Raw genomic sequence first — 16,659 nt, forward strand, 5'->3', positions numbered from 1 at the left:
TAACATAAAAATAGTGATGGGGAGGAAGTTTCTTGCTGTTTAAGATAGTGTTTTACTATGAAGCCAGATGGTCAGTAGAGCACAGGTCACAGCTGGACAGGAATTAAGTGGGGAAAAGGTGTAAAGTTCTCTATGAGCCACAACTAAGGTAACTGGCTTGGCCATACACAGTGGTACTGTGTTTAAATATGACAGGGTTCAGTCCTTTCTTGAAGGAACTCACTGAGGGTTTTTCAGGAATCATAGGTCTATGGAATATTCTCAAAGAAAGTATACAGCTAAGCATCACTGAGGATGCTGGCCTCAGGAGATAGGATGATGTGCATAGTCTATGCCACTACAATAGAGAAAAATACCTGGAGATTTCTAGTGTATCAACAGTTTACTATGTCTGTTACCCTATGCAAAACATAACATTATTATCATTCTCTTATCCTATGCATTGCATTTTTAGTTACTAATTTCATTATTGAGTATATGCATCATCTGTGTTTATAACTATTCCTTCTTACAGAGAAATGGATAATATTGTTCAAAGATATACTATATAATTTTGTGATTTCTCTTTCTGCCAATTTTATTATCTCAGTTACCTAATAACACTATTCCCAGAGCTGAAGATGTGAATGCAAAAAGAGAGATATGTTGGCATGACAAGACATTATTATAGATTGAAGTTTTTATTGCTGTGTTATGGTTTAACCCCAGCTGGCAACTAGGAGCATGCAATCACTGACTCCCCACCCCACCAAGTGGGGTAGGGGAGAGAATCAGAAAGGGAAAAAAAAAATTGTGGGTTGAGATAACAACAGTTTAATAGGACAGCAAAGGAAAATAATGATGATGATGATGATGATAATAATAATAATAATAATAGCAACGACAACAATAGGATATACAAAACAAGCAAAGCACAATGCAATTCCTCACTGCCCGCCACACTGATAACCTGTTCATTGCCAAGCAGTGTTGTTTGCCCCCTGGCCACCTCCAGTTTATGTACTGAGCATGATGCCACATGGTAAGAAACACCCCTTTGGCCAGCTTGGGTCACTGCCCTGGCTTTGATCCCTCCCAGCTTCTTGTGTACCTGCTAGAGCATGGGAAGCCAAAAAGTCCTTGACTACCCAGCAACAACCAAAACATCAGTACATTATCAACATTTTTCTCATATTAAATCAAAACCACAGCTTCTAGAAAGAAAATTAACTCTATCCCAGCAGAAACCAGGACATGCTTCTAAACAAATTTTAAAAAGAGTTAAAAATTACATAATCATCCTGCAACTCACTGACCTTGGTATGCTTGGTTGTAAGTTCATTTACAGTTTTTATGAACAGGTAAAAATTAAAGTAAAAATTAAAGGGCAAGAGTGGGGACAGAAAGCCTAAATGGTCTGACCAGATTAAAAAACAAACAAACAAACAAATTCTTGTAGGCTTTCCTTTCTTCCTCTGGTACTATACGAGGATAACTCAGTTGTTTCGGAAGCACTTGCTGAAATCACAGCAGTTTTTCTGAACTCGCAGAAAATAAGCATATAGGAAACATACAAGAAATAAGCTTCCTGTGTTTAGATGGGGCTCCCTTGTTTCCTTTTCACTGACAGAATACCTGACCTGAAGTTGAATGGTGTGTGATGATGAGCAAGCACTATATTGAAGTAATAAATAACTGTAAGATAAATGTACTTGAGGAAAACAGGAGGAGTAAGTCTACAAGGCTGTTAATGTGACACCTTTATGGAAGGCAGCAAGTAAGTGGAGAAACGCAACAACAGTTGTCATGACTTTTTTTCACAAAATGGGAAGTGCATGAGCCTTTCAGTGCACTCTGCCCTCTAAACTCATTAGCACTGGATTCGTGTTTGTAGTTACTACTCAGAATAGATTGCAGATTTTGTAGGAGATTGAAATAATCTATATCTCTATAAAACATAGAGATATGGAGATAAAACATAGATATGGAGAGAAAATTCCTTTCCTAACAAATATGTTACAGTTCCAAGGGCAAGGATCACCTGCAGAATATACATCTAGTCTCATGCCTTTTCTCTGACAAGTGAGAAGGTATCCCGTCAGTGTCAAATGTACTGAGAAATTTGTGGAGATACACGTTTGTCCTTTGAATAAGACAAATACCCTCATCATATCCAGTTATTATTAATCAGTACTTACATTAGATCAGTGACCTACAATGTGATTTTGTTAAAACAAAGCTTCCAAGAGAGCTGGCTTGGATCCAAGAGAGCTGGCTAATATTCAGACATTGAAGTGATAGACTCGAAGCTCAAGACCAATGCATCCCTGTGATCAAGAAATCGAGTAAAGAGAGTAAGAGGCCAGCATGGATAAGTAAGGAACTCCAGTCAAAGCTCAGGTGGAAGAAGGTTGTTTATGAAATGTGGAAAAAGGGACAGACCACCTGGGGGCAATATAAAGAAGCTGTTAGAATATGCAGGGATGAGAAAGGCCAAGCTTCACTTGGAAGCAAATCTGGCTAGGAATGTCAAAGACAACAACAAGGGCTTCTTCAAGTACATCAAGTAGCAAAAGGAAGGTTAGGAAAAATGTAGGTCCACTGCTGACTGAGGAGGATGCCCTGGTGACAGATGATACAAAGAAGGCAGAGTTACTGAATGCCTTCTTTGCTTCAGTCTTTCCTGCTAAGACCAGCCTTCAAGTATCCCAGACAGGAAAGAAAATCTGACTAAAGGAAAACTTTCACTTGGTTGAGGAGGATGAGGTTAGAGATCATTTAGACCAACTGGACATTCACAAATACATGGACCTTGATGGGATGCACCCACGAGTCCAGAAAGAGTTGGCAGATGTTATTGCTAAGGTGCTCAACATCATCTTGAAAGGTCTTGGAGAACAGGAGAGGTGCCTGAGGACTGGAAGAAAGCCGACATCACTCCAGTCTTCAAAAAGGGCAAGAAGGACAACCCAGGAAACTACAGGCCAGTCAGCCTCACCTCCATTCCTGGAAAGGTGATAGAATAACTTATTCTGGACATCATCTCCAAGAATATGAATGAAAAGAAGGTTATCAGGAGTAGTCAGCACAGGTTCACCAAAGGGAAATCATATTTGACCAACCTAATAGCCTTCTATGATGGTATGACTGTCTTGGTAGACAAGGGAAGAGCAGTGGATGTTGTCTACCTTGACTTTGGCAAGGCTTTTGACACCTTCTCTCACAACCTCCTCATAGACAAGCTCAGGAAGTGCAGGCTGGATGAATGCATGGTGAGATGGATCATGAACTGGCTGGATGGCAGAGCTCAGATGGTTGTGATCAATGGTGCAGAGTCTGGTTGGAGGCCTGTAGTTAGGGTGGTTCCCCAGGGGTCAGTATTAGGTCCAGTTCTGTTCAACCTGTTCATCAATGATCTGGATGAAGATACTAAATGCACCCTCAGCAAGTTTGCTGATCATACCAAACTGAGAAGAAGGGCTGACACACCAGAAAGCTGTGCTGCCATTCAGTGAGTCCTGGACCAGCTGAAGGACTGGGCAGAGAAGAACCTCATGAAGTTCAGCAAGGGTAAGTGAAGGGTTCTGCACCTGGGGAGGAATAGCCCCACGCACTAGTAGAGGTTAGGGGCAGACCTGCTGGAAAGCAGCACTACAGAGAAGGACTTGGAAGTTCTTATCAACAACAGGTTGACCATGAGCCAACCATGTTCCCCTGTGGCCAAGAAGGCCAATGGTATCCTAGGGTGTATTAAGAAAAGTGTGACCTCTACTCTGCCCTGGTGAGGCTGCATCTGGAGTACTGTGTCCAGTTCTGGTCTCCCCAATTTAAGAAGGACAAGGAATTACTGGAAGGAGTCCAGTGGTGGGCTACCAAGGTAATTAGGGATCTAGAGCATCTTCGTTATGAGGAGAGGCTGAGAGAGCTGGGTCTGTTCAGCCTGGAGAAGAGAAGGCTGAGGGGAGATCTTATCAATGTTTATAATTATCTCAAGCGTGGATGTCAAGAGGATGTGACCAGACTCTTTTCAGCTGTGCCTAGCAATGGGAGGAGAGGCAACAGGCACAGACTGAAGCATAGAAGGTTTCATCTGAATATGAGGAGAAACTTCTTTACATTGAGGGTGACAGACCACTGGAACAGGCTGCCCAGAGAGATTGTGGAGTCTCCTTCTCTAGAGACATTCAAAACCTACGTGGATACATTCCTGTGTGATCTGGTTTAGGTGTAACTGCTTTAGCAGGTGGATTGGACTAGATGATCTCTAGCAGTCCCTTCAAGCCCCAAGCATTCTGTGATTCTGTGATACTTCTTAGTCTGAAAAAGGACCACATTTCAAGCCCTGCACACACTTGAAACACATCCCTTCAGCTGTACAGCTTTTCAAAATGCAAAAGAAGCAAACATTAGGCAGAGATCGAAATTAATATTAGCCACTCGTTTTTTGGTAATTTTATTTTCTTCTTTTTTACCTCTGATATATCCTTTTAAATATTGATAATCTCTGGTTTCTAAAATCACTAGTGTATTGTTGAAAATTTGTAATTTACAATAATAGAAAGTCACCTAAACTTTGGACTGTGATATTACATTCACCAAGTGTCATAATTTAGCCCCAGCCGCACCTAGCTGGCAGCTAAAACCAGTTGCCACTCACTCACCATCAGTGGCATAGGGAAGAGAATCAGAAAGCAAAGCCAAAACTCATGAGCTGGGATAAGGAGCATTAAACAGAACAGCAAAGAAAAACAAAAAGCCCCCATAATAACAATAATAAAAGAACCTACAAAACCGATGGGCACACAGCACAACCTGATCATGTGGCAGCCCCACCGTGACAGCCTGCACCCCCTCCTGAGAGAGGCAAGTGGGCTCAGGGAGAGAGAGAGAGGGAGAGACACAGAGAATGTGAATATGGTATTCAATCTGCCCTTTAGCTAGTTCTGGGTCAGCTGTCCTGGCAGTATAGAAATTAACTCCATCTCGGCTGACCCAGCACACCAGGTGATTCAAATGAAGGAAAAAGTATACGTTTTTTAGTTTCTCTTGTCAAACTCAAAAGTGCTAGCAGTTGAACGACACAGAAAAGGGAGACTGCAATGGATGCAGCTGACACCTGAGTCATTCTTCTGAATACTCTGCACAAAAATCATGTCAGTATGTTGCTATTGCGTTGTACTCAGTATCTTTCCTGCCATGAGTATGGGCTCTTTGGAGTGTCTGCTAGCTGATATCGTGGGGAACGTAACTTAGGTAAAAGCTATCAGAAGTAAAGCCTAGCTCTGCTGCCTTGCTCTGTGACTGTGTCTACAGGGAGAGCTTAATCCAGATATGCACTTGAGTGTCTGAACTCCATGTTCCTTCATGTGTGAAAATGTCTAGATTGCTTACAGTTTTCTTTACAAAATTTACTAGGTCCTCTAAACTTCCCAGGATTTTCAGATATCTGCTGATCCTTTACAGCTGTTCAACTTACACCCTTGGATTTATGACTCTGAAAGTTTACTTTCCCTACATTTTTCCACAGAGGACAGGAAATTTCAGCGAACAAAACCTGTTCTCAGTTCTTCATTTAGATCCCCTTTAGGTGGCCAGGGAAATCACTGTATCTTTGCCTTCAAAAATTTACCTTGATACTTACCAGAAGTGGTCTTGCAAGTATCTATAGGTTGTGCAACATGCGAATACTGCATATTTAACCTACTCTATTACATGAGATGAAGAACACATGTGGTAAAGAAGTCCTTAGATTCAATGCTTGAGAGATTCAAGAAATTGTCAGATTATGCTATAGATATTTCTGAGTTAGGCAACCTAATAATGGTGGTTCGTTTGGTACGATTTCATCATTGTATATTTTAGCTGGATGTAGACTCAGCCTTAGAAAGTTACCCTCCACATGGACAGACTTAAAAACCACAAAAAGCCTTGGTGCATGCAGATAGCATTGTGGGAAAAAAAGTGACAGCTGCATGACATGACCTAGCAGTTTTTTATTTCAAGCAGAGGCCTGAACCATGAATGTGAACCACAACACCCCTGAACTTCCAGTTACATGGGTAAGCATCACTGTGTGATCGTAGAATCATAGAATCATTTTGGTTGGAAAAGATGTTCAAGATCATTGAGTCCAACCATTAACCTAATACAGCCAAATCCACCACTAAACCATGCCCCTAAGCACCTCATCTACAGGACTTTGAAACACCTCCAGTGATGGTGACTCGACCACTTCCCTGGGAAGAAAACTCAGTGCTGTCCCTATGTTTGGTCTTATTGTGCATCCACATCTGTTCTTCACCAACTAGCATACATCTGAAGTGCTGTTGTCACCCTGCTGTTGAGCTGACAGAGCCTTCACAAGAGGATCCTGGTGCTGCATACTACAGAGGCAGCTGATATCTGTAGACTGCCTGAATCTAAGGTATGTGGTTGCAGATCTGTTTTATGGTTACCAGGCACACAAAGATTTTGGGTCACTTCTGTGCTCAGTTGGTTTCCATCACTCCAGAGAAGCTTTAAATTGTCACGTGCAGGAACCTATTGAATGCTGCGTCTCCCAGACCTTTAGTCATCATATCTTTTGCAAACCTTTAGAAAGTGTGTTGCCCAAAAGCTAAGTGATCCCTGGCACCATCCAAAAATGAAGAAATAAAGTACACGTCCTGAAGTCAGTGATGTATTAGGTACTGGATCAAGACCTGATGAATAAGGACTTTCTTAGTTTTAAAATCAATGCATATTTCATTGGCAGCTGACTTAACTCCTTTAAATTGGTCAAATGTTTTGTTTGTTTGTTTGTTTGGCTTTTTTTTTTCTTTTTTCTGGGTCATCTACCCTGGACTACTTGAAATACAATAGCTGCTTCTTTACACTTTTTAAAGTGCCAGAGTCAAATTTTCACAGAAAGACCTCGTATTAGGTTTGACAGATAAGGTGACTGATTACTCTATCAGGTTCTGCACTGAGGTTTGGCCAAATCCTGAAGTCTTTATTTAAACATAATTCCCACTGATCTTATAGTTTTACTTGGGAAGGGGCTCATGGATTTGGTACTGGCTACATATTAGACAATGTGGTACTTTAAAGAGACTGTAATAATAAAAACCCACTTCATAAGCCAAATATGTGACTAATCTAAAACATCACATTAACAGACTGTTCAGCAACCTTTCCTCTCACTAGAGGAGAACATATTGTGAGCATGAGCAACAAGTGTTTTCATACTCTTTATTTTTCCTTTTTGTGTTATGAAGTCCAATTACAAGGATTACTGGTTTACCTACTTCATCTGATCCTTTGAGCTGTCTGCTTCACAATGTTTTCTTGTGAATTATATGTGCAATCTCAATAGTTTTTTTCCTCAGTAAAATGATTTTTAATCAAACAAAACAGTAAAAAAAGGAAAAAAAAAAAAAGCCAAAACCAAACAAAATCAGTAGAGCTCAATTAATCCCAAGAGTGGCATAACTCCAGAGTCCCCCTGCTCACTGTACACAAGTGGCTGACTGCAATGCAGGACTAAGTTTTTCAGAAGCAACCATGGAAGCAGTTGAACATTAGGCCTGTATTTGGTGTCATACATAGATGTTCCAGATTTGGAGAAATAAAAATCACCTCTGTCATTGGGAACATGAAATGTTGTATGTTTCTTTAGATCATGGATTCCATTTATCTTATTTTATTATACAGCATGATTCTATGGAATAATTATTACAGCATTGATTCTAGGTTGAAACCTCAGATTCTGTTCTTGTCCTTCTATGCTTTTTCCCACATAATAGCTAGAAAGAAGCCAGAAAATTATGTTTAAAGGATGATTGAAGATTCTCCAACTCTAAATGAGTTCCCATGATGGCAGAGCATCAGAGAAGCATGCATGAAAAGGGTCAGTTAAGGATAGATTTGAGATGTCCTACCTGGCTGCTGCAATCAGTGTAATGTAGATCAAGTCAAAGAAAGCATATCTGCTATGATAGCAAGACTGGCAAACTGTTAACAATGGCCGAGGAGAAGGCTGAGGTATTCAACAACTTCTTTGCCTCAGTCTTCACATGCAAGTAGTCTTCCCATGACTCTCAAGTGGATGAACTGCAAGATGGGTGCTGGGGGAGCAAAGTCCTTCCCACTGCAAGTGAAGATCAGGTTTGTGATCACCCAAGGAACATGAACATACATAAGTCTCTCAGACTTGGCGAGATGCATGGCAGAGTCCTGAGACAATTAGCTGATAGAGTTGTCAAGTCACTGTCTGTGGTATTCGAGAAGTCATGGTAGTCAGCTGAAGTCCCTGGTGGCTCAAAAAAGGGCAACATTTTACCTGTTTAAAAAAAGGTACAAAGAAGGACCCTGGGGACTACTGCTCTGTTGGCCTCACCTCTGAACTGGGAAGATTGTGGAATAAATCCTTCTAGAAACTATGTTAAGGCACACAGAAGACAGGGAGGTGATTCAGGACACCCAGCATGGCTTCACCAAGGGCAAGTCTTGCCTGGCCTTCTATGACAGAGTAACTACATCACTGGACAAAGGAAGGGCTATAGCTGTCATCTATCTGGACTTCTGAAAGCCTTTGACATGGTAACCCACAACCTCCTGCTCTCTAAATTGGAAAGGTGTGGATTTGGTGGGTAGACTGGTGGATAAGAAACAGGCTGGACAGTTGCACCCAGAGAGTAGTGTTCAATGGCTCAATGCCTAGGTGGACACCGGTGACAAGTGGTGTCCTTCAAGGGTCCATATTTGGACCAGTACTATCTAATATCTTCATCAATGACATAGACAGTGGGATTGAGTGCACCCTCAACAGGTTTGTGGGTGACACCAAGATGAGTGGTGCAGTTTGGGACACCTGAGGGATGGGATGCCATCCAGAGGGACCTGGACAGGCTTGAGAGGTTGTCCCATGCAAATCTCATGAGGTTCAACAAGGCCAAGTGCAAGGTCCTGCACCTAGGTGCAGTCAATTCCTGGTATCACAACAGGATGTGGGGTGAAAGGGTTTAGAGCTGCCCTTCTGAGAAGGGCTTGGGAGTGCTGGTGGATGAAAAATTAGACATGAGCTGGCAAAGTACACAGGCAGCCTGGAAGGCCAGTCGTATCTTGGGCTACATCAAAAGGTGTGTGGCCAGCAGCCTGAAGGAGGTGATTCTGTTCCTCTACTCCAGTGAGACCCCACCTGGAGGGTCCAGAGGAGGGCCACAAGAATGGTTAGAGGGCTGGAACACCTGTCCTATGAGAACAGACTGAGACAGTAGGGGTTGTTCAGCCCGGAGAAGAGAAAGCTTAAAGGACACCTTATTGCAGCATTTCAGTACTTAGAAGGGGCCTATAAGAAAGATGGGGAGAGACTTTATAGCAGGGCCTGTTACAATAAGACAGAGGGTAATGATTTTAGCCTAACAGAGGGGAGATTCAGGCTAGACATGAGCAAGAAATTTTTTACACTGAGGATGGTAAAACACTGGAGTAAATTGCTCAGAGAGCTGGTAGATGACCCATCCCTGGAAACATTCAAGGCCAGGTTGTATGGGGCTCTGAGCAACCTGATCTAGTTGAAGATGTCTGTTCTTATTGCAGGAGGGCTGGACTAGGTGACCTTTGAATGTCCTTTACAACCCAAACTACTCTATGTTTCTATGATTTTATGATCCATTTCAGTAAAACTACAAATGGTAGCTTTGGATCACTGCCCTTTCATAATACCCTTCTCATCTGTGCTAAATATTACCTCGAGATAAACTGAGACTTTGCATGTGATAACTCTACATTCTTTCAGGTTTTCTACAGAAACTCTGTCTTACAGCAATAAATTCTTTGATACAAGAAATAGATAAGTTAGCTGCTCGAATAATTGGATCAGTCACCAACTCTGAGCTTACAAAAGGTTTGTCTTTCAGGATAGAAAAATCTATTCAAATAAATATTTTCTTGTCCAGCATGTTTCTGCTTTGCTAAGGATAAATAAAAAAGGAAAACCAACCCCACTGTAATTCTGTCTGTCCTTTGGTCAGTTGTCCTTACAAAGAGATGCCAAAAATAATTCTGAAGCTGTTTGTTTCCCCATAAACAAAAATCTGGCAGTGGTACATTTGCAGAAATGTCACCATTTTGTTGTTTTGTTTGAACAAACCTTCTGGTCATGCTTTCCTGCTTTTTCTTCTGTTCTACAGAGCTTTCAGAGTGGCACTGTGCTTAAACTTTAAACGATATTTCAACTTACTGCAAAACCCTAAGGTGCTGGCACACTTCCAAGGCATTTATGACTCCTTCCCCTTTAAAAAAAGAGAGGAAAGAGAGTGTGTAATGGGGCGAGCAGGCAGAGAAACAACTTCTAATGAGAAGTCCACACCTGCATAGCTGAAAGGTGGTTCATGTATTAAAGGTCTCTGGGGTTTTTCAGGTCTGGAGATTGTAATGTAGCAATTAAAGTGGGCATTGTAGTGGCATCCATTATTTTAGCAGATCTCTATCATCTGTAATTGACAGAAAATGTTTAATTTGAGACATTTAGTAAAATAATGTGTACAACAGTTACATTAAGCAGAGGGGAAAAAATAATTGTTGGGGTTATATTACATTTTGAAAGATGAAATAAGCAATATTCTGTGGAAACTTCAGTTTCCAAGGGAAAAGAACAACATAGTTGTGGTTCTTGTAGTAAGAATTAATTTGTTTGGCTGATGCATTAATAAAAGAATTAATTGCCAAGTTTCTCGGTTTTGACTTCTAATAAGTCATTTATATTTTTACTTCATTTTTGAGTAAATGCTTTATAAAAAGAAAAACAGTCCTGAAGACACTGAAGGAAGAAGGTAAGTGCCATGATCTAGTAAACAGACTAGAGTTGGACCAAGGGTTGGACTCGATGATCTCTGAGATCTTTTCCAACCCAGTTGATTCTGTGATTCTGTGTGTAAGCAGAAAGATTTCATGAAACAATGTTTGTTTAAAAAGTGAACATTAGCCCTACCAAAGCATCAGCAAACATTCTGAAATGCTCTAGCTGGGGTCACTTTCCTAACAACAGTGGCTGTGTTTGAGACCAGTTACACCCATGTCAAGGGGAAACATGCTCCTTTATGTAAAAGTTTGGTTTTTTTTCCTGCGACTACATCATATCCCATTTTCCATTTATTTCTCTATGATCTAGAAAGAAACAAGTGCTATTACAATGTTCCTGTTGGTGTAAACAGACCACAGTCCTGCAACCACACTGTTAGATTTGTGTTTATTCATAAAATAGACCACAGCCTTGGCTACATTAGTTTCTTGCATCTGATCTCTTGTCCAGTGTCTGAGAAAAGCTGCAGATATCAGCACAGCTACTGTTGAATACCAGGTCACAAGGACTGAAAGAATTAATAGATTCCAGTTACTCCTGAGTCAATAAACAGGAAAAAAAGAGTAGTGGAATGTGAAATGGATGGAAGTCAGGGTGAAAGGTTAGAGCTTACACATCAGAAATTCAGACAATTTTATTTGAAAGTCTTAATAGCAAACTATCAAAGAAACAGCAAAAACAGTGATACCTTCTCCACCACATAGCTCTTTATTATAAAAATGTGATTTTATGAAGTTTGGTAAGCTGCCACATTAAATGAACAAATATTATTATCTACAAGTGTTTTTTTCCCCAACCATTCTTCCACATTATCTCATAATCTCATTTGCCAGATTCTATTTGCTATAAAAACATCTGTGGGACATATATTCAGAAAACATACAACAACAACAAGCATTTCTTAGCTGTTACATAGCATTAGAGGAATGAGGATAATGTGGAAAATGTAGTCTAAAACTTGAAAGTGGCTGGAGTAGTTTGTTTCTTAAATCCTTTCGCAAATATCTTTCTCAATGGAAGCACAATAAGACTAATTCACAGCTTATAAATTCTATTCAGAAAAGTACACACTGTGCATGCTCTAGTGGAGGGTGAATCCTCGAATGAGAAGAGTTAGTTATTTACAGTGCTCTAAGGAAAACAAATCTGTACCCTGTCCTCCACAGATGCACTGACTTTCTGTTGCTTTACTTTGTATATTCTAGCTAAAGCAAGTGACTGCAGTAACCTGGAAATTCTCCCATGCATGAAACAGCCATTATATTTTATCCATTCGGTTCACTCACCTCTAATTCATGGGACACTGAAAAGTCGCTGACCAAAAAAACCCATACCAATCTCAGGACAAAAGCTGAGCATCCAACTCATTGATTGTGATACTGAAAAACCCATTTTATGTTTCCAACTTCCCGTAAAACTTTGAGAGATGTTGTGGTTTAACCTAGCAGGCAGCTAGACACCACATAGCTGTTTGCTCACAGTAAGATGTGGCAGAGAATTGGAAAACAAGGTAAAAACTCATGGACTGAGATAAATAGGACAGAAAAGTAAGGGAAAATAACAATAATAATGATAAAAGAATATACAGAACAAGTGATGCACAATATAATTGCTCACCACCCACTGACTGAAGGCCAGCCAGTCTCCGAGCAGCAGCCACCACCCCCCCCGGCTGGCTTTCCCCCTAGTTTAAATACTGAGCATGATGTCATGTGATATGGAATATCTCTTTGGTCAGTTGGAGTCCTGCTGTGTCCTGCTGTGTCCCCTCTCAGATTCTTATGCACTCCCAGCCTCCTGGCTGGAACGGCAATATGAAAAGCTGAAAACTCATTGAATTCATGTAAACACTTCTCAGCCACAACTAAAACACCAGTGTGCTATCAACTTTTTTTCTCATCCTAAATCCAAAACACAGCACTATACCAGCTACTAGGAAGAAAATTAATTCTATCCCAGCTAACACCACGACAGGAGAGAATAACAGGAAGCAATCTGAAGGAGGATATCAGGAGCAATAACACATAGTTTGACTCATAAAACACGGCGAGGAAAGAAGGACAGCTTTTTCATAAATGTAAAAAAAGAGCTGGGTCTTGACAGAGGTATGCAATTATTGACCAAAAGGAGATTATGTGGATACATACCTACAGAAAACCCAGAGCAGGAGGAAGACCATTCAAGAAATGCCAGTTAATAAAACTAAAAGTAGAATTCCAAAATAGCATGCTTGTTGGGGTCACTTCTAGGCATTAGTGCTGGGTGGAAGTAAAGAGTAGGATCAAAGGTGAGTGGGATTTTTTATGAGCTCTTTACTACCATCGTTAATGCAGCCAGATTTATTTTACAGCTAATCTGTATCTTGCCCTTGCCCTTTGTCTTATAATGTCTGCTTTTTCTATTTTTCTCTCTCCTTTTTTTTTTTTTTTTTCTTTTTTTCTCCTTAGTAGCTTCTGGTCTTTTTAGGAATGAGAGAAATGGGGAACAAATAAGCACGGCTTCATGTTTTTTTCTTCCTGTGTAAGCTCTGACATCAATAGTTTCCAAGGCATTCAAGGCATGCTAAACATGTATGGTAGACATAGTTTTTGCTACTGCAGGTGTTTCCCAAACTGATCTTCTGTCCGTTTATTTCTACATTTCTCCTGACTACCATGTATACTTGATCTTGTCTGACTGTCATCAATTTATGATACAGACCAAAATTATTTTTGAAAGTCAAAATGTCATCTTCAGTTCTCCTAACTAATTCTTCTGTGTACAAGTATGAGTGTTTCCCTCCTTTTGAGTGATGTGTTGTAGTATCCAGAAGTTCAATGGAAATCTCCATGGTAAGATGACAGATGATCTCCTGAGAAATTCTTCTTAAACACTTTACTTTCTCTCTGAAACTACCCCCATTATCTACAGTATTTTTCTCCACATGTCAAGAAAAGAAAGCATTCTAATAGAAGCTGAAATAGTGAGATAAGTATACTTGGAGAACTTTAAATGCATGTGGAAGTACAGAATTTGTTTTTCCCTTAAGTACTTATTGTCCATTTTCAGATTGGTTCCTTTGTGTTCTTGAGTAAACTCAGAAAATGTCTAGTGGGGGAGATGTGAGATGAAATTCACAGGGCAAGAGAAAGCTCATTCATGCAAGATGCCTGCTGACCTTGGAAACTGATGCCAGAACTCTCCTGTCTGCAGAAGACAGGCCTGCCCCAAGCAGGTGCAGGTACCCTTTGCCAGGATTGGTTATCCGAGGTACAGTTGCTTGATTCACCTGCTGTTTGGGTTCCAGATGAACTCTAGCCGTATGAGCTTTTCCAGGATTTGTCTTATTTAGTAATCAATAATTAATTATGACAACATAGTCCAGTGTTTCATGTGATGAGGGAGTATGAATTCAGAAGAGAGAAGAGTTTTATGAATCCTGAAGCTCACTGTGTCTGATATTTTGTTTTCTGAAGAATGGAATCCTTGCAGCTTGTGAACCTTGCTTTTGTGGCCTTTTAGTCCCTAAGTGCTTCTTACACTGGTAGAAATCTGCAGACACGACAGTCACAGTGATAATATAAAAAACTGAACATGCCAGTTTGTCTGTAGAGTTGGAAAAAGGGTTGAGCTGTGGCAGAGACATACTGTGAAACCACTCTTTGAATACATAACAGGAGCACTTGATTAGATTTTTTAGTAATTTTGTGGAGCAAAGGAATCTAAGCTAGCATCTGCTCTGACTCTTCCATATTATCTTTATCATGTTGAAAATTCACATTTCTATTTTAGTTTTCAATATTCAATTTTCTTACAATTTATTCTTACTCGTACTCTTACTCTTACTATTTTATTTCAATTAATAAACTTTTTTATCTCAACTCATGAGTTTTCTCACTTCTAGCTTTCCAGTTCTCTTCCTCATCTGGCTGCAGGGGAATGAGCACATGGCTATGTGGTGTTTAGTTGCCAGCTGTGGTTAAACCATTACATGGATGGACTCTTAAACAGAAAATGACTTGGCTGGATTACCATGTCCAGAGAATTACAGTCAAGGGCTCACTGTCTGAATGGAAACCAATAACAAGCAGTGTCTCTCCAGGGCCTGTACTGGGATCCATATTATTTAATATCTTCATCAATGGCATAGTGGGATTGAGTGCACCCTCAGCAAGTTTGCGGGTAACACCAAGATGAATGGTACAGTTGATTTGGTAGAAGGAAAGGATGCCACCTAGGTGATCTTGACAAGCTTGAGGAGTGCACTCGTGAACCTCAGGAAGTCCAACAAAGCCAAGTGCAATTTTGTTCACTTGGGTTGGAGCAATTCCCAGTATCAGTACTGAAGGATTAATTGATTGATAGCAGCCTTGCAGAGAAGAACTTGGAGATGCTGCTCTATGTAAATTGTACATTAGTGGGCAATGTGTGCTTGCAGCTAGAAAGCAAATCATACCCTGCTGTACCGAAAAGGAAATCTGACCAGCAGGTTGAGGGAGGTGATTCTCCCCCTCTGCTCTGCTCTTATAAGAACCCACCTGGAGTACTGCATCCAGCTCTGGCATCCCCAGGACACGACAAGCATGGACCTGTTTGAACTGGTCCAGAGGAGGGCCATTAAAATGATCAGAGGGCTGGAATACGACTTGATGATCTCTGAGGTCTTTTCCAACCCAGTGATTCTGTGATTCTGTGATTCTGTGATTCTGTGATTCTGTGATTCTGTGATTTGGGATTGTTCAGCCTAGAGAAGAGAGTGCTGCAGGAGGGCCCTATAGCAGATTTTGTGTATACAAAGGGGGATTATAAAAGAGACAGACAAAGACTTTTTACCACAATGTGTGGTGACAGGACAGATATCACTACCAAGAGCAGAGTGGTTGGTTTAGGCAATCTTTGAAGGTTCCTTCGAACCCAAAACATTCTATGTTTCTCTGACAAACAGAATGGAATGGAATGGAATGGAATGGAATGGAATGGAATGGAATGGAATGGAATAGAATAGAATAATTTCGGTTGGAAGACACCCTTCGGATCATTGAGTCCTAGCATAACCTAACCCTGGCACTAAACCATGTCCCTAAGAACCTCATCTATATGCCTTTTAAACACCTCCAGGGATGATGACTCTACAACTTCCCTGGGTAGCCTGCTCCATTGCCTGACAACCCTTTCTGTGAATAATTTTTCCTGATATCCAATCTGAACCTTCTCTGGCGCAACTTGAGGCCATTTCCTCTTGTCCTATCACTTACTACTTAAAAAGATGATGTAGTTTAGTTATTAATAACTATGCTTTTGAAGCCAAAATTGTAATTCTTCTCTACTTAGGTAAATTCAGATCTATTCTACTTTTAATGAATATATTTGACCATATTAATTTATTGAACCTTGTTGTTATGCAGTCTTTTCAAGTTTATTCCCCTATTCTTGATGCAGAAGGGATTAGTGTAAACAGTCTTTACATTTAAGTACTCTCTAAGATAAATAATGGACAAAATAGCTGATGGACAAAATAGCTTTGGAGAAAGTTACATGGATGATATGTTTATATCTGATTTACTTGTACGTTTGTGTAGCTTTTTGCTGTCATTTAAACTTCAGAAAATTGCACAACTTATGTGAAAGATTTAATTGGCCTCATGTATTGAAAGTCTATTGACATTCAGAGAAACAAGCTCATGGCAACACCAACAAAATGGGATGAAAAAGGAGATCCTGCCCCTAATGGATCCTAATACACATTTCAGAACTCTGAAGAGAATAAGACAATATCTTGCTTTACTTTCTTGACACACTAAGTTCAAAATAAAAAACTTTTTCCTTTCATCAACTATAATTAAAAAAAAAACCTGCAG

The sequence above is a fragment of the Nesoenas mayeri genome, assembly GCF_963082525.1.
Source record: "Nesoenas mayeri genome assembly, chromosome: Z".
Classification (NCBI taxonomy): Eukaryota; Metazoa; Chordata; class Aves; order Columbiformes; family Columbidae; genus Nesoenas; species Nesoenas mayeri.